Source organism: Hordeum vulgare, chromosome 6H, assembly GCF_904849725.1.
Source record: "Hordeum vulgare subsp. vulgare chromosome 6H, MorexV3_pseudomolecules_assembly, whole genome shotgun sequence".
In the NCBI taxonomy this organism is placed as follows: domain Eukaryota; kingdom Viridiplantae; phylum Streptophyta; class Magnoliopsida; order Poales; family Poaceae; genus Hordeum; species Hordeum vulgare.
In genome coordinates, this window is record NC_058523.1 from 137,633,802 (window position 1) to 137,659,256 (window position 25,455).

Consider the following 25,455-nt stretch of genomic DNA (forward strand, 5'->3'; position numbering starts at 1 on the left):
AAGTGGACCAAAGCCCTCTTTTCTACTAGTGCTATCATGACTACTACTCGTCCGTTTGAATTGCTTCGTATGGATCTCTTTGGACCTACTCATTATGCTACTCTAACCAATGCAGCATCTCTATATGGCTTTGTCATCGTTGATGACTATTCTCGTTATACTTGGGTACACATCAGTGCTTACAAAACTGAAGTGCATTAAGTCTTCAAACATTTTTCCTCAAGAGCCTCAACGAACTTCGACGTCAAGATCAAACACATCAGGAGTGATAATGGGACATAATTCAAAAAATACTGTTTATGATTATCTTGATGAACTTGGTATTACTCATGAATTGTCTGCTCCTTATACTCCTCAACAGAATGGCGTCGTTGAGCGCAAGAACATGACTCTGGTTGAAATGGCTCGGACTATGCTTGAAGAATATCAGAGTCCTCGTCGCTTTTGGCCTGAGGAAATCAACATTTCTTTCCACATCATCAACATGGTATATCTTCACAAATTCGTCAAGAAAACCTCATACGAACTCCTCACTAACAAGAAACCCAATGTAAGTTATTTCAAAGTCTTCGGTGCAAGATGCTGGATTAGAGATCCTCGCCATAGCTCAAAGTTTGCACCTAAAGCACATGAGGGTTTTATGATTGGTTACGGAAAGGACTCGCACACCTACAGAGTCTTCAACACCCATCACAACAAGGTTGTTGAAACTGTGGTTCAATGGAACTAATGTCTCGCAAAGAGAGAAACTACCTCCCATGCCAGATAAATTGACTCCTGAGGAAGCTATTAAGCACAAGGCTACTGAAGATATCATTCCAACTATGGAACAACCCCTTGTTGAAGAAGTCGTCCCCAACAATGATGAAATTCAAGCGGGTGCATCTGAGGAAAATGCTCTAGATCAAATTCCTCAACCCAACCAAAGTCTTCAACCAACACATGCGAGGATTGAAAATGAAGTGGAAATTGACAAAATCCTCGATGACATCAATGTGCCAGGTCCTCTCACTCGCTCAAAAGCTTCACATTTAGTTAAATTTTGTGGGCATTCCTCCTTTGTGTCTATCAGAGAGCCCTCAAAAGTTGGTGAAGCGTTCATGGAACCTGAGTGGATTCAAGCCATCCAAGATGAACTTCTTTAGTTGAAGCTAAATGATGTATGGGAACTCGTCAAAAGACATGATCCTCACAAGCATAATATCTACTGAAATAAGTAAGATGAGGATGGTCAAGTTGTGAGAAATAAGGCATGGCTTGTAGCCCAAGGCTACACATATGTTGAAGGAATTGACTTTGATGAAACTTTTGCACCTGTTGCTAGACTTGAAGCTGTTCGTATATTGCTTGCTTATGGTAACCATCACAATATTATTATTTGTGAAATGGATGTGAAAAGTGCATTCCTCAATGGTAAACTTGAGGAAGAAGTATATGTTGCTCAGCCCCCAGGTTTTGAAGACCCGAAGCATCCTAACAAAGTCTTCAAACACCAAAAGGCACTCTATGGCCTCAAGCAAGCCCCTCGGGCGTGGTATGATACATTGAAGGAATTCCTCATGAAGAAAGGATTCTAACCTGGTTCACTTGATCCTACTCTTTTCACAGAATCCTATGATAATGAACTATTTGTGTGCCAAATATATGTCGACGACACTATCTTTGGTTGTACTGACAAACGTTACAATGATGAATTTGCCTACATGATCAATGAAGAATATCAAATGTCCATGATGGGAGAGCTGAAATTCTTCTTAGGTCTGCAAATTCATCAACAACGCAATGAAATCTTCATCTCTCAAGAGAAATACCTCAAGGATGTCCTGAAGACATTCAGCATGAATGAATGCAAAGGCGACAAGATTCCTATGCCTACCAACGCCACCTCTACACTGACGAAAATGGTATAGATTTCAATGAGCAGGTATATCGCTCTATGATTTGCTCTTTATTGTACCTATGTGCATCTAGGACATACATTATGTTTAGTGTTTGCATGTGTGCACGTTTCCAAGCGAAACTGAAGGAAGCACACCATAAGGTTGTGAAACATATTCTTCGATATCTAGCTCACACACCAACGTTGGATTATGGTACCCCAAGGGCTGAAATATTCACCTCGTTGGATATCTGATTCTCATTATGTTCGTGACCGTGTGGATCGCAAGTCAACATGTGGCACATGTCATTTCCTCGGACGATCCTTTGTCTGCTGGTCCTCAAAGAAGCAGAACTGTGTATCACTCTCCACTGGTAAAGCCTAATACATTGTTGCTGGATATTGTTGTGCTCAACTTCTATGGATGAAGCAAACCCTCAAGGACTATGGCATAAACATGAAGAATGTGCCCCACTACTGCGACAATGAGAGTGTCATTAAGATCGCCTACAACCCACTACAACACTCAAAGACCAAGCACATCGAAATTCGTCATCATTTTCCTCGTGATCATGTACACAAGGGCAATATTATCATCGACCATGTGAAGACTCATGGCGAGCTAGAAGATATCTTCACTGAGCCCTTGGATGAGAAAAGGTTTTGCAAGTTGCGGATTTACCTAAATTTCCTAGAATCTTCTAATGTTTTGTAAAAATGCACACATCCTAACACTTATGCAAAATTCATGACTTAGATGCGCAACACACGAAGTAACGTTTTTCTTCAAACAATGAAGAATAAATCTCTAAGTGTGACTAAATTAATGAAGAATTTGATTCTCAGGGCCCTACGACAATTGTACTCAGTGCCTGAAATCATCATTCTTATACGGTGGGTCAAGCCACCACCAAACTTTGAAATTCTTTAAAGTTGAAATTCTTTAAATTTGAGACTTCCACAAATTCCTCAAACTTTTCAAAGTCTTCAAAAAAATTCGAATTCTTCAAAATTTTCTCTGATGATGACTATATATGAGCTTTCAATGTCCTCAACAACATGAACTTATTACTAAGTCTTCAAGTTGGTATTTCTTCTCAGTGAATGTGATCGGAATCGACTCTCCTCTATGGTAAGCTCAACCCAATCTATTATCAATTCTTCAAATGAGTTATATTTGACACTTGTTCAAAGTCCTCACCGAGTCCTTGTCAACTGATGACTTTGCAATAAAATCCTGAAATTTTTAAAAAATACTGTTACCAGTATAACTGCACCCACTACTCACGATAGGATAACCACGATCTCTACTATCTCCACCTCTTCATACGTGAGTATCATATGTCATGCGGAGACGAAAGGGCAGGGGCAGTTTCATCCAAAGATTTTGCTTCGTACCGTTTTCACCTGAGCTATAAATAACCCCTCCCCCTCTAGTAAAAAACTCTTCTTTCACTCTCGACTTCGCCGCTCGAGCTCAAAACCTAGCGCCGTTGCTAGCAATCTTCATCACCGGTGAGGAACAACTTCACTGCCTCGACCTCGCCGTTGCCAGAATCATGCTGACTGCAGATCATCTCCCTCCGCCATCGCCTTAGCTGTCTTCAGTCGCCGAGTTAGGGCACTGAAGATCTGAACAAAAGAGCTTATGTTTTTTACTTCCATAGTTCATCGAGTTCATCAAACAGGGTAATTAAAATCTTATTTCACTGCCTCTGTTGATCCATTTATTTTCATTAGATCTATGAAATCTGTTATTCCTCAGAAAATCCTTCAGCTGTGCACACCCGTGCCTAGAACACTTGATGAATTTCACTAAGTTACTAAATTTTTCATGAGATTCCTCAATTGTGTAAATTTTCGAATCTGCACCACTCTCGGACCCAAGATCAGAATGCTTAGTCAAATTCCTCAACACACTGGTCAAATTCCTCAACTTGAGTCATTTTTTAAATTCCTCAAATCTGAGAACGCATATGACCTCTCCAATCTCTTCGCACCCATACTCTGTTCACAGGTACAAAATGTCAGCTCATGAATCACTAGGTTCTCATCAACTTAACTCATTTGCAACATTTCTTGAAGAAAATATACACGTGTCATCAGATTACTCCAGAATAAATATTCCTCAGCAAAAACCTCAACTGAAGAGAATGGAGGATGACAGAAAACAAAAGGGTGGCAAGAAGCCAAAACAAAACATTGCCTTTGAGATCCCAGAAGATGTCTATGTTGATTACTGCACACCAGATGAAGAAATTCATGGGAAAGAAACGACATCAAAATTCAAGATCAGGCTTCACAGGATTGAATGTAGATGGGAAAACGAGTGGAAAACATATAAGTATGTCACTCCTAAGTATGCCAAAAGTTTTCCCTCAAACCTCCTTGCAAAAGGCTACCTTTGGGAGACCAAAAAAGTGCCCATCCCTCAAGCATGGGCACAGTTGAAGACTATCCTGAAGAAAAAGACAAGTATTTGGCCAAGCTAAGGAAAAAGGCAAACAAAGCAATAACAAAGTTCAATGAGGATTCTACTGCTGCAACTGCTACTGCCTCCTCCTTTGCTGCTGAGGCTTCTGCCACAGAACAACCTCCGAAGAAGACATTGGTGAAGAAATCTCGTGTCAAGTCAAAACCCTAAACAACATTATCCAAAGAGCAAATTCCTCAGACATAAACAACAATGTCTGCCAAGTCCTCAACTGCAGCACAGTCTTCACTTCCCTTGCTGCCACAAGCCAGACAACATCAAACACGGACTCCAATTTCCTCAATGCCATGTGCCTCTCGCTCAGCTCACAAATCTTCAATTGGAATACTGAAGACTAAGATGACTGCTGGGAGAGGAATGAGGCTGATCCCAAGCAAAGTTATCCTCAATATTCCTTCTGCATCAGAGGGAAGTGAGGAATATGATGATGAAGCTCTTCAAGCCATTATCAGGAAACAACAAGAAACGGTTGCACAAGCTACTAGCAACACCATTCCCCTCGCACTGGATCCAAAAGTGGTGCTGGACTTCATCGATCTTTGGTATGAAGATCCAAACACACCCATTGATGATTTGAAACTTCCACCTGGACTCAGCCACATGGTAACCTCATTCATAAATGAAGCAAAGTGGAAGGATCAGCAAGCCAAACAAGCTCAGACAACAAAGGTAAAACACGAGAAGTACTTGAAACAAAACCTCCTTAACTTGACGCCACAGAAACTTGTGTCTACTCAAGCTGAGCTGAAAACCCTCACTAACAAATACACAAGTCTTCATGCAGATCGAAAGGGTGTGAAAGTGAGGTTTGTCAAGGCCACAACTGACGCCATTGATGAATACAACAACGGGGTTGCAGCTCCAAAGCAACCAACTATTCCTCTAGCCAGCTACACTGTACAACTAGCTGATGAAAATGAAGAACATGTTGCTGATGAGTCTGCTCAGAATGTAACTGCTGAGGAATCTGCCAGGCCTGAAACTACCTATGCAATGCCTGAAGAAAATGCTCCTTCACCAACATCTTCAAAAGTGAAGAAATGACACTTCCATCTTCCTGAGACGTGAAGAAAACAGAAGTTGTTAAGAAGGAAGCCAAGAAGAGAAAGGCATAAACACCTAAAAATCTTCACAGGAAAAACGCTTGAAGACTCTGCCTACTTCATCATCAACTCCAGTTGAGGCAACTCCTCTCAGTGTTGCAGCGTCATACATGATTGTACCATATGGTGAAGAACATATCATTCCAGAAAAGGAGTAGGAAATGGATGAAAATTGCTTTGCAGCATCCACACCAATAGACGACGAAATTCAAGCTCATTAATTTCCTCAAGTCTCAACACCTCCTCCTCAAAACCCAGAAACGACTACCGAAGAAAAGGAGGATGATGCGGACATTGGCTGCACCACACCTCTAATCCGTGATGATTTCTGGGAAAAGGCACATCCAAACTCGCCAATGACTTCTCAAATTCCTCAAACTACCGCATCACCAACAACTATAGTAATTCTGACTCGCTCTGAAGAGCACATATCACGTGTGAAATTAGTACCAGACCAAGAATCAGCTCCATCAGCTGATGACAATGAAAATTAAACTGTTGTACTTGAAACTGCTTCTCCACCTACGCAACAAAAAATTCCTCAAACTAAACAACAAGCGCCCGAAGAAACTACCTCAGTATAGAATAAATATACAACTTATGAACCATGTCTTGCAAAACCTAAAACCGCAATGGTGGTGGCCAAAATTCCTTAAGTTGATGAAATTCCACATCAAAAATCTTCAACCAAATCCTCATCAGCCATACTCAAAGAGGCCAAAGTTTCTGAAAGCAGATTTCTATGATGAACATCATTTGTTCACTCGAGAAAATCCATACGACAAGCTTCGTATCAGGCACAAGAAGTTTTCGACCAGAACACAACTCAATTACTATGTTGTTGTGCTTGTGGAGAAGAGAAATATATTCCATCACACACACATTCCTCATTGTGACACCGAGAAAATTCCTTGCTTTACCCCTGTACTAAGTGTTCTTCATGATGCAGGGCTTCTTCCATTCTGCACGGATATCAGTGACTGGAATACAGACATCATTCTTCAGTTCTATGCCACAATGCACATCTGAGGTGACCCCGAAAACATGAAGTCTTGGGTCTGGGATTGGATGACTCAGCACACTCACTTAATAGGTGTAGCCACACAATTGCTTCGAGCTCTACCAATGTCAATTCCTTCAGATGCAACAATAAACCTATATGATGAAAAAGAGTTGCCAAATCATCTAATGGAGGCCCTCATGAAGCCTTTTTCTCAGAGCCAACCTCCAAGGCCTAAATTCCTGGTGAAGGGGTTGAATTATGTGCCCAGAACAGTCTATAGGATATTGGCCTATTCCTTCGCACCTATCAAAGGGATGATAATGAAGAAGATGTTGTCGCAATCATGAAGAACATTCTGTTCAACGTCATTCATGGAATCCAAATGAACCTTCATGACTTATTCCTGAGGACTTTGACCAACAATGCCTTGTCACCATTCGAGCTGAAGATTTATGCGCCTTGGATCATGAGATTCATCAGAACTAGCTCCGCAATCAACTATCAAGTTGACTTTCAGAATCACCTCGGCTATCTGCTGATACGTCTCCAACGTATCTATAATTTTTGATGGTTTCATGCTATTATCTTGTCAAACTTTGGATGTTTTGTATGCCTTTTATATATTTTTTGGGACTAACTTATTAACTCAGTGCCAAGTGCCAGTTCCTGTTTTTCCATGTTTTTGACCCCTTTCAGAGGAGGATTTTGAACGAAGTCCAAATGGAATGAAACTGCCAAAAAGATTTTTTCGGGAACGGAAAAAGATCGGAAAGCCGGAGAATCAAGGCAGGAGGCCACCAGGGACCCCACAAGCCCTCATGTCGCGGCCGGGGGGGGCCTGGCTTGTGGGCTCCCTGAGGCTCCTTTGCCCTAGGTTTTGCGCCTATATATTCCCTAAAATTCCATAAAAATCACGAGATCATCGAAAGTACTTTTCCGCCGCCGCAAGCTTCTCTCTCCGCAAGACCCTATCTGTGGCACGTTCTGGTGCCGTGCCTGAGGGGGGATTCGGATACGGAGTGCTTCTTCATCAACACCATGACCTCTCCGATGATGCATGAGTAGTTCACCATAGACCTACGGGTCCATAGCTAGTAGCTAGATGGCTTCTTCTCTCTCTTCGATCTTCAATACAAAGTTCTCCATGATCTTCATGGAGATCTATCCGATGTAATCTTCTTTTGCAGTGTGTTTGTCGAGATCCGATGAATTTTGGATTTATGATCAAATTATCTATGAATCTTATTTGAGTTTCTTCTGATCTCTCTTATGTATGATTTCATATCCTTGTAATTCTCTTCGAGTTGTGGGTTTTGTTTGGCCAACTAGATCTATGATTCTTGCAATGGGAGAAGTGCTTGGTTTTGGGTTCATACCATGCGGTGACCTCACCCAGTGACACAAGGGGTAGCGAGGCACGCATCGTGTTGTTGCCATCAAGGGTAAAAAGATGGGGTTTTCATCATTGGTTTGAGATTATCCCTCTACATCATGTCATCTTGCTTAAAGCGTTACTCTGTTCATCATGAACTCAATACACTAAATGCATGGTAGATAGAGGTCGATGTGTGGATTAATAGTAGTAGATGCAGAAAGTATCGGTCTACTAGTCTCGGACGTGATGCCTATATATATGATCATTGCCTTAGATATCGTCATGACTTTGCGCGGTTCTATCAATTGCTCGACAGTAATTTGTTCACCCACCGTGATATTTGCTATTTTGAGAGAAGCCTCTAGTGAACACTATGGCCCCCGAGTCTACTCCACACCATATTTTCAGCCTTACACTTTTTACTTCGTTGCACTTTCCGCCTTGAGATCCCACTTTGCAAACACTCTTGAAGGGATTGACAACCCCTTTAAAGCGTTGGATGCAAGCTCTTTTATCTTTGTGCAGGTACTGGACTTGACGAGATTCTCCTACTTGATTGATACCTTGGTTCTCAAACTGAGGGAAATACTTACTGCTCCTGTGCTGCATCACCCTTTAATCTTCAAGGGAAAAACCAACGCAAGCCCAGTCTCCGTCAACGTGTCAATTTCTAGCGCTGTTGTCTGTTGCCGTAGCAGAAGATTTTCTGGCGCCGTTGCCGGGGAGGATCAAGTCAAGAACTCATCCAAGTAGGTGTCGCAAACTCATCTCTTGCATTTACTTTGTTTGCGAGTTGCCTCTTGTTTTCCTCTCCCCCACTTTACCAATTTTCCTTTTTCGTTTGCTTTTCCTTTGCTTGTGTGCTATGTGCCTTGAATATGCTTGCATCTTCGCTTGCTGAAAATCTAGTGATATGGATCCTCACCCATTTGCTAATCTCTTTAAGAGATCCAATTATGTGGAACCAATTGCTAGTGAGCTGAGTGCACTTGACTTTCTCTATGGAGTTTTGCTTGAGATGCGTGAATCTGAAAATCGTGATGAAGAAATTTATGAAATGATTCACGAGGGGTCCTTGAATGAAAAGCATGATTGCAATGATTTCATTATAAATTCTACTAATGACAATCATGCTAAAAATATGCAAAACCCTAAGCTTGGGGATGCTAGTTTTGCTATGTCCACTACTTGTTGCAATGATATTTGCAATTATATTTGCAATAATATTGAAAGTGGGTTTGGACAAGTCATAACTTTAGTTGATGATAATCTCACTATTTTTGAAGAGCGTCAACTTTGCATGCATGTGGATCATGAAAAGAATATCCTTTGTGATAGCTATTTTATTGAATTTGATTATGATCCCACATGTAATTGCTAAGAGAGAGTAAAATATTGTGGTAGAAACTTTCATGTTACCAGATTACCTCTCGTTATGTGGAGATTGCTCTTGTCTCTTTCTTCTTCCTTGCTTATGGCAACTATTGGTTGTCTTGACGATCTGTTTTCCTATAAAATGCCTATGCATAGGAAGTATGATAGACTCAGATGTGATTTTCACATGCTTTATGATGCTCTCATTGTGCTTCAATTCTTGTCTTTTGTGTGAGCATCATTGACTTATCAATGCCTAGCTAAGGGCGTTAAACAATAGCGCTTGTTGGGAGGCAACCCAATGAATTTATCTTTTTCTTTCTGTTTTGTTGCGTCGACACCATCATAATTCTGTTGTGATTGTGTTTTTTGTGTTTCTTTTTGTGTTTGAGCCAAGCAAAACCTTTATGATTAGTCTTGGTAATGGTTGTTTGATCCTGCTGGAAAAAGACAGAAACTTTTTGCTCACGAGATGATTTTTCATTTTTATTCAGAAAGAGCTTTTGAGTTGATTCTTTTTTGCTTATGGTTTATATGCCTTTTGCCCAGGCAGTCATAATTGTTCAGAATTTTTGAGGTACGAGAAGTATACGAAGTGTACAGATTGCTACAGACTCGTCTGTTTTTGACAGATTCTATTTTTGTTGAGTTGGTTGCTTGTTTTGATAAAACTATGGTTAGTATCGGGGGATACTGGCCATGGAAAAGTCAGAATACAGTAGCCCAACACCAATATAGATATAATTCAAGTTTGCTACAATACCAAAAGAGGTGGTCGTTTGTTTTCTTGTGCTAATGTTATCACGAGTTTATGTTTAAGTTTTGTGTTGTGAAGTTTTCAAGTTTTGGGTGATGTTCTCATGGACAAAGAGGTAAGGAGTGGAAAGAGCTCAAGCTTGGGGATGCCCAAGGCATCCCAAGACAAATTCAAGGACACTAAAAATCCTAAGCTTGCGGATGCCCCGGGAAGGCATCCCCTCTTTCGTCTTCAATCCATCGGTAACAGTACTTGGAGCTATATTTTTATTCACCACATAATATGTATTTTGCTTGGAGCATTTTGTATCGTAGGAGTCTTTTCTTTTTGTTGTGTCGCAATCATCCTTGCTGCACACACCTTTTTGAGAGAGAGACATGCACTCATCGTGATTTTGCTAGAATGCTCATAGTGCTTCACTTATATCTTTTGAGCTAGATAATTTTGCTCTATGTGTTTCACTTATATCTTTTAGAGCACGGCGGTGCGTGACTTCGTAGTTGGCTTATGCTATGAAAGTAGTCCCAAAGGTGATAGGTACCCAAAGAGGATACAAAAACCCACCATCTTCATGTGCATTGAGTAGAAAGAGAAGTCATGATTCCTCTCAATTAGTTTTAAGACGTGGATTCGGTAATATTAAGAGTTATGTTAGTAGGGTGTTGTGAATCTAGAAATACTTATGTTGAAGTTAGTGATTCCCGTAGCATGCACGTATGCTGAACCGCTATGTTAGGAAGTCGGAATATAATTGATCTATTGATTGTCATCCTTTGTGTTGAGGTCGGGATCGCACGATGGTTAACACCTACCAACCCTTCCCCTAGGATTATGCGTTTAGCACTTTGTTTCGATTACTAATAAAAACTTTCGCAACAAGTATGTGAGTTCTTCATGACTAATGTGAGTCCATGGTATAGATTCACTTTCACCTTCCACCATTGCTAGCCTCTCTAGTGCCGCGCAATTCTCGCCGGTACACAAACCCACCAAATGCCTTCCTCAAAACGGCCACCATACCTACCTACTATGGCATTTTCATAGCCATTCCGAGATATATTGCCATGAAACTCCCACCGTTCCGTCTCATGACATGTGTCGTCACTCTCATATTGCCATTGCATGATCGTAAGATAGCTAGCAAGATGTTTCAACGTCATACGCCAAGCTAGATTGTTGCTCATCCCGGTACACTGCCGGAGGCATTTCCTATAGAGTCATCATCGTTCTGAGCTTTGAGTAAATAAAAGTGTGATGATCATCATTATTAGAGCATTGTCCCATGTGAGGAAATAAAAAGAGAGGCCAAAGAGCCCAAAATTTAAAGAAAAATAAAAAGAGAGAAAAGAAAAAAGAGAGGCCTAAGAGCCCAAATAAAAAAAAAGAGAGAAGGGACAATGCTACTATCTTTTTCCACGCTTGTGCTTGATAATAGCACCATGTTCTTCATGATTGAGAGCTTCTTGCTTTGTCACTACCATATGCTAGTGGGAATCTTCATTATATAACTTGGCTTGTATATTCCAATGATGGGCTTCCTCAAAATTGCCCTAGGTCTTCATGACCAAGCAAGTTGGATGCACACCCACTAGTTCTACTTTTGAGCTTTCACATACTTATAGCACTAGTGCATCCCTTGTATGGCAATCCCTACTCATTCACATTGATATCTATTAATGGGCATCTCCATAGCCCTTTGATAGGCCGAGTCAAGGTCACCATCTCCTCCTTTTTGTCTCACAACCACCACCACACTCTATTCCACCTATAGTGCTATATCCATGGCTCGCGCTCATGTTTTGCGTGATAGTTGTAAAAAGTTTCAGAAAGTAAGAGTGCAAAATCAATTACTTGGCCAATACCGGGGTTGTGCATGATTTACATTAGTTGTGTGAGGATGACGGAGCATAGCCAGACTATATGATTTTGTAGGGTTAACTTTCATTGGCCTTGTTATTTTGAAAGTTCATGATTACCTTGCTAGTTTGCTTGAAGTATTATTGTTTTCATGTCAATAGCAAACTATTGTTTTGAATTTTACGGATCTGAACATTCATGTCACGTGAAAGAAGTTGCAAAGGACGACTATGCTAGGTAGCATTCCACATCAAAAATTCATTCTTTATCACTTCCCTACTCGAGGACGAGCGGGAGTTAAGCTTGGGGAGTTAAGCTTGATACGTCTCCAACGTATCTATAATTTTGATGGTTTCATGCTATTATCTTGTCAAACTTTGGATGTTTTGTATGCCTTTTATATATTTTTTGGGACTAACTTATTAACTCAGTGCCAAGTGCCAGTTCCTGTTTTTCCATGTTTTTGACCCCTTTCAGAGGAGGATTTTGAACGAAGTCCAAACAGAATGAAACTGCCAAAAAGATTTTTGCCGGAATAGAAAAAGATCGGAAAGCCGGAGAATCAGGGCAGGGGACCACCAGGGACCCCACAAGCCCTCATGGCGCGGCCAGGTGGGGCCCGCTGCCCCCTGGCTTGTGTGCTCCATGAGGATCCTTTGCCCTAGGTTTTGCGCCTATATATTCCCTAAAATTCCATAAAAAATCAGGAGATCACCGAAAGTACTTTTCCGCCGCAACAAGCTTCTGTCTCCGCAAGATCCCATCTGGGGCACGTTCTGGTGCCCTGCCGGAGGGGGGATTCGGATACGGAGGGCTTCTTCATCAACACCATGACTTCTTCGATGATGCGTGAGTAGTTCACCATAGACCTACGGGTCCATAGCTAGTAGCTAGATGGCTTCTTCTTCTCTCTCTTGGATTGGGGATTTATGATCAGATTATCTATCTGATGTAACCTTCTTTTGCGATGTGTTTGTCGAGATCCGATGAATTGTGGATTTATGATCAGATTATCTATGAATCTTATTTGAGTTTGTTCTGATCTCTCTTATGCATGATTTCATAGCCTTGTAATTCTCTTAGAGTTGTGGGTTTTGTTTGGCCAACTAGATCTATGATTCTTACAATGGGAGAAGTGCTTGGTTTTGGGTTCATACCGTCGATATAACGCACTTTCAACGGGCACGAGCCAGAAATACTAATTTCATTTCTTGGAACATCTCATATGCTCTGTGATGTTCAAAACATCTTTGAAGCATTAATTCAAAGATGTAAAGCATGACGCACTGAACTATCAAGTCGTTATCAAAAACGTGTATGTCACATGTTCACAATATCCACATATGACGCTTCGAGGGGGTGGCACACCAAATGCTGCATCAAGGACATAAGCATTCTGTACAGCAATGAGGACAATCCTCAGTTTATGGACCCAGTCCGCATAATTGCTACTGTCATCTTTCAACTTAGTTTTCTCTAAGAACGTATCAAAAATACAGGGGAGCTACAATGCAAGCTATTATTCTACAACGTACTTTGCAAATACAACTTAGACGATGTTCATTATAATGAGTTCAATTAATCATATTACTTAAGAACTCCCACTCAAATCAACATCCTTCAAGTTGTTCGAGTGTAACATGATCCAAATCGACCAACCCAAGTCCGATCATCACGTGAGATGAAGGTGGTTTCAATGCGGAACATCTCCATGTTAATCATATCTAGTATATGACTCATATTCGACCTTTCAGTCTCGTGTGTTCCGAGGCCATTTTTGTACATGCTAGGATCATCATGTTTAACCCAAGTGTTCTGCATATGCAAAACTGGCTTACACCCGTTGTATGCGAACGTAGAGTCTATCGCACCCGATCATCACGTGGTTCCTCGAAACAACGAACCTTCGCAACGATGCACACTTGGGGAGAACACAATTTTATCTTGAAATTTTGGTGAGGGGTCACCTTATAATGCTATTGTCGTCCTAAGAAAAATAAGATGCATAAAAAGGATTAACATCACATGCAAATAAAAAAAATGGCATGATATGCCCATCATCTTGTGCTTTTGATCTCCATCTCCAAAGCACCGATATGATCTCCATCATCACCGGCATAATACCATGATCTCCATCATTTTGTCGCCATTGAGGTTGTTGCGCCAACTATGCTTCTACCACTATTGCTAACTCATAGAGATTAAGTAAACAAAAAAGGTACAAATAATTAAAGACAACCCTATGGCTCCTTCCGGTTGTCGTACTCAGCAACATACAAGTCATGATAATCTATACAAAACATGATCATCTCATACATCACATATATCTCATCATGTCCTTATCCATCTCATATCACAGCATACCTTGCAAAAACAAGTTAGACGTCCTCTAATTTGTTGGTGCATGTTTTACGTGGCTGCTATGGGTAACTAGCAAGAACTGTTCTTACCTACGCAAAGCCACAACTGTCATATTAAAGTTTCTATTTAAGCTTATACAAGGATTGCCTTTGACGAATTTGATTCAACTAAAGTGGGAGAGAGAGACACACCAGCCAGCTATCTTTATGCAACAAGTTGCATGTCAGTTGATGGAACCGGCCTCTCATACGTGGACGAGTAAGGTTGGTCCAGGCCGCTTCATCCCACAATATCGCCGAATCAAAATAATATTAAGGAAGTAAGTAATCTAAACATGAATGCCCACAAACTCTTTTGTGTTCTACTTTTGAATGTTATCTACGCATAAACCTCGCTCTGATACCACTGTTGGGGAACGTCGCATGTGAAACAAAAATTTGCCTACACTCACCAAGAACTATCTATGGAGATCAACATCTATGAGAGGGCGAGTGCATCTACATACCCTTATAGATTGCTAAGCGGAAGCATTGAGAAACATGGTTGATGTAGTCGAGCGTCTTCGTAATCCAATCAAGATCTGTCCCGTGATCCAATCACGAACGTCTCGATCAAGTGCAGAACGAACGACACCTCCACGTTCAGCACACGTACAGCTCGATGACGCCTTCACCACCTCGATCCAACGAGCGTGGGTGAAGTCGTAGCTGAGTTCACCGGCAACACGATGGTGTGGTGGCTGTGGTGGTGGTCCTTTTTCTGTAGGGCTACGTCGAGCGCTACCGAAACGCAAACGGAGGAAAAAACTATCTAGGGAGAGAGAAGGGTGCCAAGGGCTTGGTGTGCCCTCTTGGGCACCCCTCCCCTCTATATATAGGTGGAGGGGCGTGGGGAATAGCACATCCAATCCCTAGGGTGCAGCCAAGGTGGAAGAAGGTGGAATCCTATTCCTCCTCCTTCCCTTCCATACAAAGGTGGACTTTCCAGCTTTCCCAGCCGCATGGGCCTTGAGGGAGTTGTGCACCTAGCCCAACAAGGCTAGGGAACCTCCCCTCGGTCCATGCAAACCCTTTGGGTCATGGTGGAACCCTTGGTGTACTTCCGTACTCCTCCAAAAGTTTTTGGAATCTTCTAGAAGCTTCCGGGTACAATACGAGAAAAACCTCAAACTTTTCCTGTAGCCAAAATATGACTTCCCATATATAAATCTTTACCTACGGACCATTCTAGAGCTCCTCGTGAAATCCAGGATCACATCCGGGACTTGGAACAACCTTCTGTCACCAACACAATAACTCAACTATATCTATATTGCCATCGAGTGGGCACACCCCGCGGGTTCGAGAACTATGCAGACATGACTGAGACACCTCTACGGTCAATAACCAATAGCGGCACCTGGATGCCCATATTGGTTCCTACATATTCTATGAATATCTTTATTGGTCGAACCATGATGTCATGGATTCAGGTAATCTCGTATGGAGTTCCCTTTGTCCATCTGTATTTTATTTGCCCGGGATTTGATTGTCGGCATCTCCATACCTAGTTCAATCTCGTTACCGTCAAGTCTCTTTACTCGTTCCGTAATACATGATCCTGTGACTAACTACTTAGTCACATTGCTTGCAAGATTACTGTGATGTTGCATTACTGAGTGGGCCCTGAGATACCTCTCCGTCACACGGAGTGGAAAATCCCAGTCTTGATCCATGCCAACTCTACAGACAACCTCAAAGATACCTTTAGAGCATCTTTATAGTCACCCAATTATGTTGTGACGTTTGATCACACAAGGCATTCCTCTGGTGTCAGTGAGTTGCATGATCTCATGGTCATAGGAACAGATACATTGACATGTAGAAAGCAATAGAAGTAAACTAGATACGATTAAACGCCTCAACGAGCTATCATTATCCTAATGATCGGATCCTGTCATAAAATGACACCTCATGTCTATGGAGAGGAAATTAATCGTATCCATCTTTCATCAACGAGCTAGTCTAGTAGACGCTTTCTAGGGACACTTTGTTGTGTGTGTATCCACGCATGTATATGAGTTTCTAATTAATACAATTATAGCATGGATAAGAAACGATTATCATGAACAAGGAAATATGATAATAAATACTTTATTATCATGAGAAATGAGTTTCCAATCAATACAATACACGTGTGTATCCAATACACCGCCGACTGCTCCTCACCTTCACCCGCAGCGTGGCTGCTCCAGTCCTTCATGTGTGTCACCGGTCGCTCGTTCCTCTCCTTCACACACTCCTACAGCTGTTCCCTCCTCTCTCTCTTCTCTACATCGATGGCCAGGAAGATGGGCGCCAGTGCTCGGCGCTCAGCCGGAAGCAGGGCTAGCATGTTCGGGAAGACATGCGGCAACAGGGCTAGCAGAGGAGCGGCGGGCGTAGGCCTCACGAGAGGGAAGACGAGCTGCGGCATCTAGTGCTACCCTGAACAATGAGGATCTGTTGGTGACGGCTAGGGATAGACCCGGGCTGGGAAGATAGGCACTGAATCGAGTGCTGATGTACTAGCCCAATAAAAGAGAAATGGTGGACGGCTCAGGTGGCAGTTGTTATCTATTTGTACGTCAATTTGATTTTTTTTAATTTCATTCAATTCCACCAATCAAACATTGAGACGGAACCGTTCTGTTCCACCTTATTATCCGTACTAAACATAGAGATGGAACCATTCCATTCCCATAGAATGGAAACATTACATTCCATGACACTTCGTTCCCGAACCAAACACACCCCTCGAGTATTAAGTAAAATAGAGTAATGTTTGGATAACAATGACACGATGTAGACAGAGAAAATCCAATTAATATGAATCAACTCCATCATTTTATCCTTAGTGGAAAGAATAAAAATATGTGTCTTGTCCCCGACTTTGTCACTCGGATATAGAGCACCGCAAGATTGAACCCACCACAATAACGCACTCCTCTCACTGAAGATTGATCAATCTAATAGGCCATACCAAAAAAAAAGACCGGAGAGAATTAATAAGCTATCATACACTTGCATATATATGAAGACCAGCTAGGAACTCAACATAATCTCATGAATTATCTAAACGTAAACCCACAGTTCATCGGATCACAACAAACACACCACACAAAGTGATTACATTGAATAGGTCATCACGAAGATGCGATGAAATTTGTATTTAAGAACATGGAGATATATAGAGCCATCTACGTACTAACTATGGACCCATAGGTCTATGGTGACCTACTCATACATCACCTCAGGAGCAGCAAGGTTGATGTACATGCCCTCCATGATCGACCCCCCTCCAGCAAGGTGCCGGAACAGGGCTCAAGATGGGCACATGGCAGGACAAATACTTGCAGCGGCGAAAAAGTGTTTCAGGAGTCTCTCTAGGGTTTTTGGGACATTAGAGAATTTGTAGGATAGAGAGAGGCGTGGGACGCCAAGGGCCGTGACCACAAGGGCTGCCCCCCAAGGGCGACATGTTGGCTTGTGGGGCCCCATGCAGCCTCTGGTCTTCTCCCGAAACTTCCACGTCTTCTTTTGATCCACAAAAAATCATCAAAAAGTTTCGGGGTATTTGGACTTTGTTTGGCTCTGTAACGTGAAAATCCAAAGGCACGCAGAAAATAGAAACCGACACTTGGCACTAGGTTAATAGGATAGAGCTAAAAAATTGTGTAAACAACAAGTAAATGCCCAAAAACATCGTGGAATGATAATGTAAAAGCAGGGAACAATCAAAAAATATAGATAAGTTCGAGATGTATCAGAGACCTAACGCCACACGGGGTGGCGCCCAGCCAACAGGGCACAACGAGGCGGGTCATCGCGCCCTGATGGCTTGGGGCCATCTCTCGACGCCTCTTTCCCTAACTCAACTCCTATAAATCCTAATATATTGGTCAAATACCAAAGAGCCACCCAAAATACTTTTTGACCACCGCACGCTTTTGTTCCGTCGTGATCCCGTCTGGAACTCTATTTTTGGTGCCCTGTCGGAGGGTAAATCGATCATGGAGGGCCTCTACATCAACCTTGTTGCTCCAATGGTGATGTGTGAGTAGTCTACCATAGACCTACGGGCACGTAGTAAGCACCTAGATGGCTATCTCTCTCTATGTTCTTCAATGCAAAGATCACCGCGATTCCTCCGGTGGTCTATCCTATGTAATCCTCTTTGCGGGGTGTTTCTTGGGATCCAACGAATTGTGGGCTTATGATCTGATTATTCATGGAAACTATTTGAGTCATCTCTAAATTTTTATATGCATGATTATGATAGCTTCGTAATGCTCTCTTATATATCCGTTCAGTTTGGCCAACTAGATTGGTTTATCTTCAGCGGGAGTGGTGCGTTGTAATGGGTTCAATCTTGCGGTGCTCAATACCAATGATAGAAAGGGAGATCACACGTATTGTATTGCTGCCATTAAGGATAAAACGACAGGGTTCATACATATTAGTTGAGTTTACTTTGTCTACATCATGTCACCTTGTCCCAAGCATTACTCTATTTTTACTTAATACTCTAGATGCATGGTGGATAGCGGTCGATGAGTGGAGTGGTTGTAGTGGTTGTAGGCAGGATTCTGTCTACTTGCTTATGGGCATGATACCTATATGTGTGATTATTGACGTGAATAAATATTACATAACTATGTGTTTTTCTATCAATTGCCCAACAGTAATTTGCTTACACACCGTATGCTATCTTCGAGAGAGATGCTACTAGCGAAAACTATGGCCCTCGGGTCTTCACAAATATATTTAGAACACCAAAAATATTGCTTCCTTTTATTTACTATTATTTTATTTTACATTTATATGATCTATCTATCACTATTTATCACTTGCAAGTAACGAGTTCAAGGGGCTTGACAACCCTCTTGCTCGTGTTGGGTGCAAGTGTTTGCTATTTTGTGATGTAGGTGCTGAAGACGGGCATTTGTGTGGTCCTCTTATTGGTTCAATAACCTTGGTTATCAGTAAGGGAAATACTTATATCTATTGTGATGAATCTCCCGTTCTCTTCGGGGAAAATCTCATCGCAATTTACAAGTAGCAGCGTCTTCTAAGAAAAATAGTTCTTATAAGAGTTCAATTCCCAATGCATGTTGTGTTAACCTTGACTAGGTTTATATATCGTCTAATTTATGCAAAGGAAAATATTAAATTGGTGTTGAAGCCCCTAGATACAATTTTGAAAAGGACAGATTGATTAGCTTCCATCGCAGCCCACTAGTTGTTCTATTAAGAATACTAGCTTTTAGATTTATCCATCTAAGATACTAGGCTAGTCGAATTGGAAGTAACAATCACATAGGTGGTCCCTTTACCTCCTAGCCAAGCAATCGGGGTCGTAGGAGGTAAGAATAGGAGCCAGGCAACCCATCTTGGCAAATTCTCAAGTCCAACTGATGTATATAATGGCTAAAAACGATTACAAAGGGAAGGTGTCATATATACATGAACATGAGTGTGGGTAAACAGGTGAGAGCTTTATTTATTAAAGCCCCATAGGGTGGTAAAAGTGTATGTTTTGAAGATGCCGCTGAATTACTTCATGTAGTTTGGTTGTACCGAACACTATAGATCTATGGTTTTGACAACGTGTAGATAAGACCCTTAGCCTAAAAGGCTTACTATGCTATCTAAAGCTAGTTATTAAATAGGGAGAAAACAATATGAAGGACATGGGAGAGAGGTGTTAGTTAACTGTAGAAATGCCAAAGTCGTGCAACATTCCATGGATGTGGCTTCGGCCTATTATCGTTAGGGTCTCAAAGGTGATAATCTCCTCTGGTAAGTATATGGTCGATTATAAACGGGTCATCCCATTTGGGTGAAAGCTTTGTTTCTGCATATCAGGGTGATTCTAGAGAATCAGGTCCCCCACATTATACGCCTTAGCTCAAACCTCCCTGCTCTGATAACGTTTGGCCTCCTATTCATAAAACACAGACTAAGCCTTAGCTATACCGCGTTCTTCCTCTAATGTGTCAAGGTCATCCTGCCTATCGACCTCAGCTTCCCTCTCCTCATACATGTGTACTTGAGCCGCATCATGTATGAGGTCACATGGTGGACTGCCTCGGCTCCGTATAGCATGAAGAAACATGTGTAACCGGTGGATCGATTGGGAGTGGTGCGCAAGCCTCATAGTATGGAGTACAGCTCTTCCACCCATTTAGTGTCATCCTCCAATAGGGAGCGGACTAACCTCGGGTTTGTGCCACTTAATATTAGTCTGTTGGCACGTTCTAACTCTCCATTGGACTGGGGATGATATACAGAGGCGTAATCAAGCATAATGGCCATGTCCATGCACCAATCTTTTACTTCATGTGCAGTATAGTTTCTTTCATTGTCGGTGATGATGTTATGGGGAACGTCGTAACGATCCACCATTAAGAGAGGAAATCAATCACGAGTTCATATTTTTCCGAGGTCACTGTTCTGGCCTCAATACATTTTGTGAATTTATATACCATGAAGAGTAGATATGTCTTCTTGTTGGTCCCTCCTTTAAGTGGTTGACCATGTCTAGCCGTGAGACCGCACAGAGACAGGTAATGAGAATAGTCTGAAGAGTCGTCGGGGGCATATGACTTTGATTACAAAAACATGGCATCCGATGCACTCATTGATCAATGTACTTGCATGCACTCACGTTGTTTGCCAATGAAATCCTTCCTGGAATGCCTTGTTTACCAATGCATGAGCCGTGTCATCTCGACCGCCCATACCGAAGTATATTTTTGTGAGCAATTGTATCCCCTCTTTGAAGGATGCCGGTAAGACTCTTTTTATAGAGTTCTCCGTCATGGACCTTGTATGCCTTGGATCTTCAAATGAACCATTGTGCATGACACTGTTCATCGGGCAGCTTGTTGTGGAGGAGGTATCAAGGAGTCACTCGGTCCATCGTGCGATTACTACCATTATCTAAACGAGGGTGTTTCTTTTACCTTGAAGCCCCCAATTATCCATTCATCATCGTGGTTGTCCAAAGACGTGTTCTTTTCTGTTCTTCGCAAGGAGACATAATGCCATCCTCCTGCCACACCACAGATGGCTTAAATAGCCCTTCGAGGAAGGTGTTCTCAGGGATTAGGTCACGTTTCGCACCCATTCAAGCGAGAATATCTACAGCTTAATTGCTATCTCTCGAGATATGGTGAAACTTTAGCTCCTCGAACCGAGCTAAGTTTGTTAAAACTACATTTTGATATGCGGTCATTTTCGGTTCCTTTGCATCAAACTCACCGTTTACCTATGAGATAGAAAGGTTAGAGCCATTTCATACCTCTAAGCGTCGGACTCCCGTAGAGACTGCCATTCGAAGTCCATGCAGTAATGCCTCATGCTCGGCTGCGTTATTAGAATTAGTGTACATAATTTAGAGCACGTAGAGAATACTGTGGCATTTGGGTGACGTGAGTAACACTTCGACCCCTAGACTGGCGAGCACCTTGGAGATGTCAACGTACATTGTCACATGTTGGTATGTACTGTTCTCGCGAGAGAGCTTGTCTTCCGTCCACTCTGCCACGAGATTGGCTAGGAGCTGAGATTTAATAGCTCGACGACAATAGCACAAGACTGCCGCTCGAGATGCCATCCATTTATTTCGAGTTTCACCTTGTGATTTATTTGTCTGTGGAATTCATCACTGCGTCACTCGCATCATTATCATGTCCATTTTTTCTCTATACTGGACTTCAGGTTAAAACTTTTGAAATTTGTTATTCTAATCGAAATTTGCTTGATGATTGCATCAAATCTGTACTTCCTATGAATTTGTGCCAACAGAGTAATTTGTAATATGCCATGTCTACTTGCTGGTAGTATGTTTGACATGCCATGAAATTCATGTTTAGCTATAGTTTTCATCATGTGAACATGCTTACAAAATGTTGTTGTCTTGAGATGTTAAAATATTTCTGAAGTTTGAAATTATATATTTGTTTGTTGTTTTGCCATGTGAATTTCCATTTATCTACAACTCCTTTGGTGTTTCCCCAATGAAGTGTTTTATAAAGCGTGATATGGTGTATCTTGTTGTGCCATTAGTTTCCATGCATGGGACTTTAATCATATATATTTCTTGTGTCAAACATGTCTACCTAATAAAAATTGCTACTCTTGCACCCTGTTATTTTCACTAAGTTTGTGAATCTGGTTATTTCAGATTGCCTTGTTGTGTTGATGTTAGCCATGTTCATGTGCATATTTAGATCATACTAATGTTGAATGAAATTAAGTGCATCAGGTCCAGTACTATGCTTTAAATTTTCACGCCATGGTAAGTCATGTAGCACATTTGTTTCTTGTTGTCAGTACGCCTTTAGGTTAAAACTGTTTGTGATCTACAAGATAACCTTTCTTACCAAGAATACCCCGTGCGTATTCTTGATCAAGCTGAGCGAACCACTCGACGTCGAAACCTCAAGTTTCTTAAAGTTCAATGGTCAAATCATTCTGAAAAGGAGGCAACTTGGGAAAGAGAGGATCGTCTCCGACTCGAATATCCTGCGTTATTCCCGACGACTTCTAAATCTCGGGACGAGATTCTTTTGAGTGGGGGTGAGTTGTCACATCCCTAACCCTTAAGCAAGATAGCATTGTGCTCATGTCTTCTTTGCATTTTCATCTAAGAAGTTTCAACAAAAACAACAAAGTGGCAAAGGAAAAACTCAAAACCCTAGCCACCATTTCAATTAAAGGAAATTTCAACTAGTTCAAAATCAATGAACCCAAAATGGCCTCAAGAAATGTTCAAACTTTCTGATAAATCATTAAAGTAAATGAGCATTGGAGAAAACTATTTTCTTGACACTTTAAGCATTTTAAATAAATGCAAAAGCTACTGGTTTCAAATTTAAAAATTGAAATCAGAAACTATAATTTTCCAAAAATGTTGAAAGTCTTGGAAATGAGTGGGGATATTATAACAAATATTTCAGGAGGTCTAAAATAGTTTTTATTTTTGTTTTGGAGCTGAAATAATTAGCAAAGCAATAAATAGCAAAACAGAAAAACAAAAACAGAGGAAATGGAAAAAGACTTACCTGTCGCCCAAGCCTGGCCCGGCCCATCTCCCCGCTCGTCCCCTCCCTCGCGCCAGTAGGCAGCAGGAGGTGGCCGCCGCCTCCTCCGGCGCGGCCACGCACCTGCGTGCCTGCCTGGCCGCCGGTTCGCGCTGGTGATGACGGGGATAAGCTCCCCAGAGCTTACCCTATCCATTCCCCGCCTCGGTTCTTCCCCTCCTCCCGGATCCCCTCCTTCTCCCTGCTGCCGCCATTAGAGCCGAGCTCGAGCTCGAGCTGCCCGTGCCCCTGGCCATAGGATCCCCTCCCAGAGCACGCCATTAGCTCCGCCTCGTCGCCCTGGTCGTCTCTGCAGAAGCCGAAGCCTCCTCGAGCCCTGCAACGCCCGCAACGCCATCGTCTTCCTCCTCTGGCCGCCGGACCTCTTCCGTCGATTCGTCGCCCCCAGGCCTTCCCCGAGCCGTCTGAGCTCTGCTCTGCACTCCCTGTGAGCATGCGGTCGTTTTCCCTAAGTTTTCCCCGTCGATCCCCTCCTCTAGCCCTAGTTTCACCGGAGCCCGACGAGGACCGCCGTTGCCGCTCGTCGCCGGTAGCCCTCCGATGTCCAGCTCGTCCTTCCGAGGGCACCAACAGCTCCAGGACGACGCGTAGATGCCGTAGCAGCTAAGAACCGAGCGTAGATCCCTCTGACTCAAAGACCCCGATGACGCCCGAGCCTTGGCCACCGCCAAGCTCGTCGCCGGCGTCATCTCCGGCCAGATCAGCCCCGGCTAGGTGCAGAAATGAAGCTGCGGGAGACGTGCCGTTCCTCTGGTGCTCCCCGTGCGGCATTTGGCCCCCTGTGCGCCGTTTCTGAGCCCCTCGGCTGTGCTGGTGGTCGCCGGAGGCTCCCCGCCGGCGAGGACGGCCTCGCCGCCGGTGGAGGTCGACGTGGCAAGCTAACCCAGCCGATTAGTGACTTAATCACTCGCTGACAAGTGGGCCCAAGGTCAAGTCAAACCTCAGTTAGGGCTGGTCAGCGCGGGATTAGTCCGAGAGAGGCTGACCAGTGGGGCCCCCCTGTCAGGTTTGACCTGAGCAGGTTGGCTGACCTGCTAACGTCAGCCTGATGCAATAAATGGAATTTCTAGTTTAAAACTAATTCAGGAAATTGCTAAAATTTGTAAAAATCATAGAAATTAATCTGTAACTCCAATGAAAATAATTTATATATGAAAAAGTATCAGAAAAATTCAAGGATCCTGATTATGCTATTTTCAACTATGTTTGAAAAAGTTACAGAACCCTAAATTGTGAAATAAGGAATAATTCAATTCTTTTAATCACTTTATAACTGGAATTTGCAAAAATATTCAAATTTCATTATATATGCAATGATCACACACTGCCCTATGTACAAATCAGTATCATAACATGACAATTCATGCATGTTAACATCAAGATGAACCGAGCATCAGGTCGATTCAATTAAACCGGTATCCGAGAATACCCGTTTGAATTGCTATTCAAATGTGATTCAAATCAACTCTAAACCTATTACATGTTGAAAATAATAACTTATCACCTAGCATTCTCATGCCATGCTCATGCATCATTTTGAGTGCATATGATTGTTATTGAATGTTGCCGTTCATTTCGGTAGGCTCCGCACCCCCGGATTCCACCGAATATCCGTCTGACGGATATCGTTCCTCCTCTGAGCAACAAGGCAAGCAACCCTTTTGATCATCCCGATAACTCCTATGTTCTTTCTCTTGCACCTATTCATTGCATTAGGAACAAATGCTTCAACTGCTTTTGCCATGATAGTTGGACCCACTTCCTTTGCATGAGTTAACCTTGTCATAGTAAATAGCCGAACCTTGCAACCTATCATACCTGGTAGTTTCTTGAGCTATGATGTGCCTTATCCTGCTATGCATGCTATGCTTAGAGAGTTGTGTATGGTCTGTCATCTGGGAGATGAACAGAAATGAGGAATGTGTTCGGTGAGCAAAGGTTGTGTGTTGAACTTGATTTGGTAAAGGTACCGGTGAAAGGCTGTGTAGGAGTACATGGCGGGTTGTTTCATTGGAACCGTCCTTAGGAACTGAGTTCCGTGTATGTAATCCAAGACTAGATACTACCACATGCTGGGCCCTGAAATATGAACCCGCTCGGCCTATTAATCGCGTAGTACTCGGTC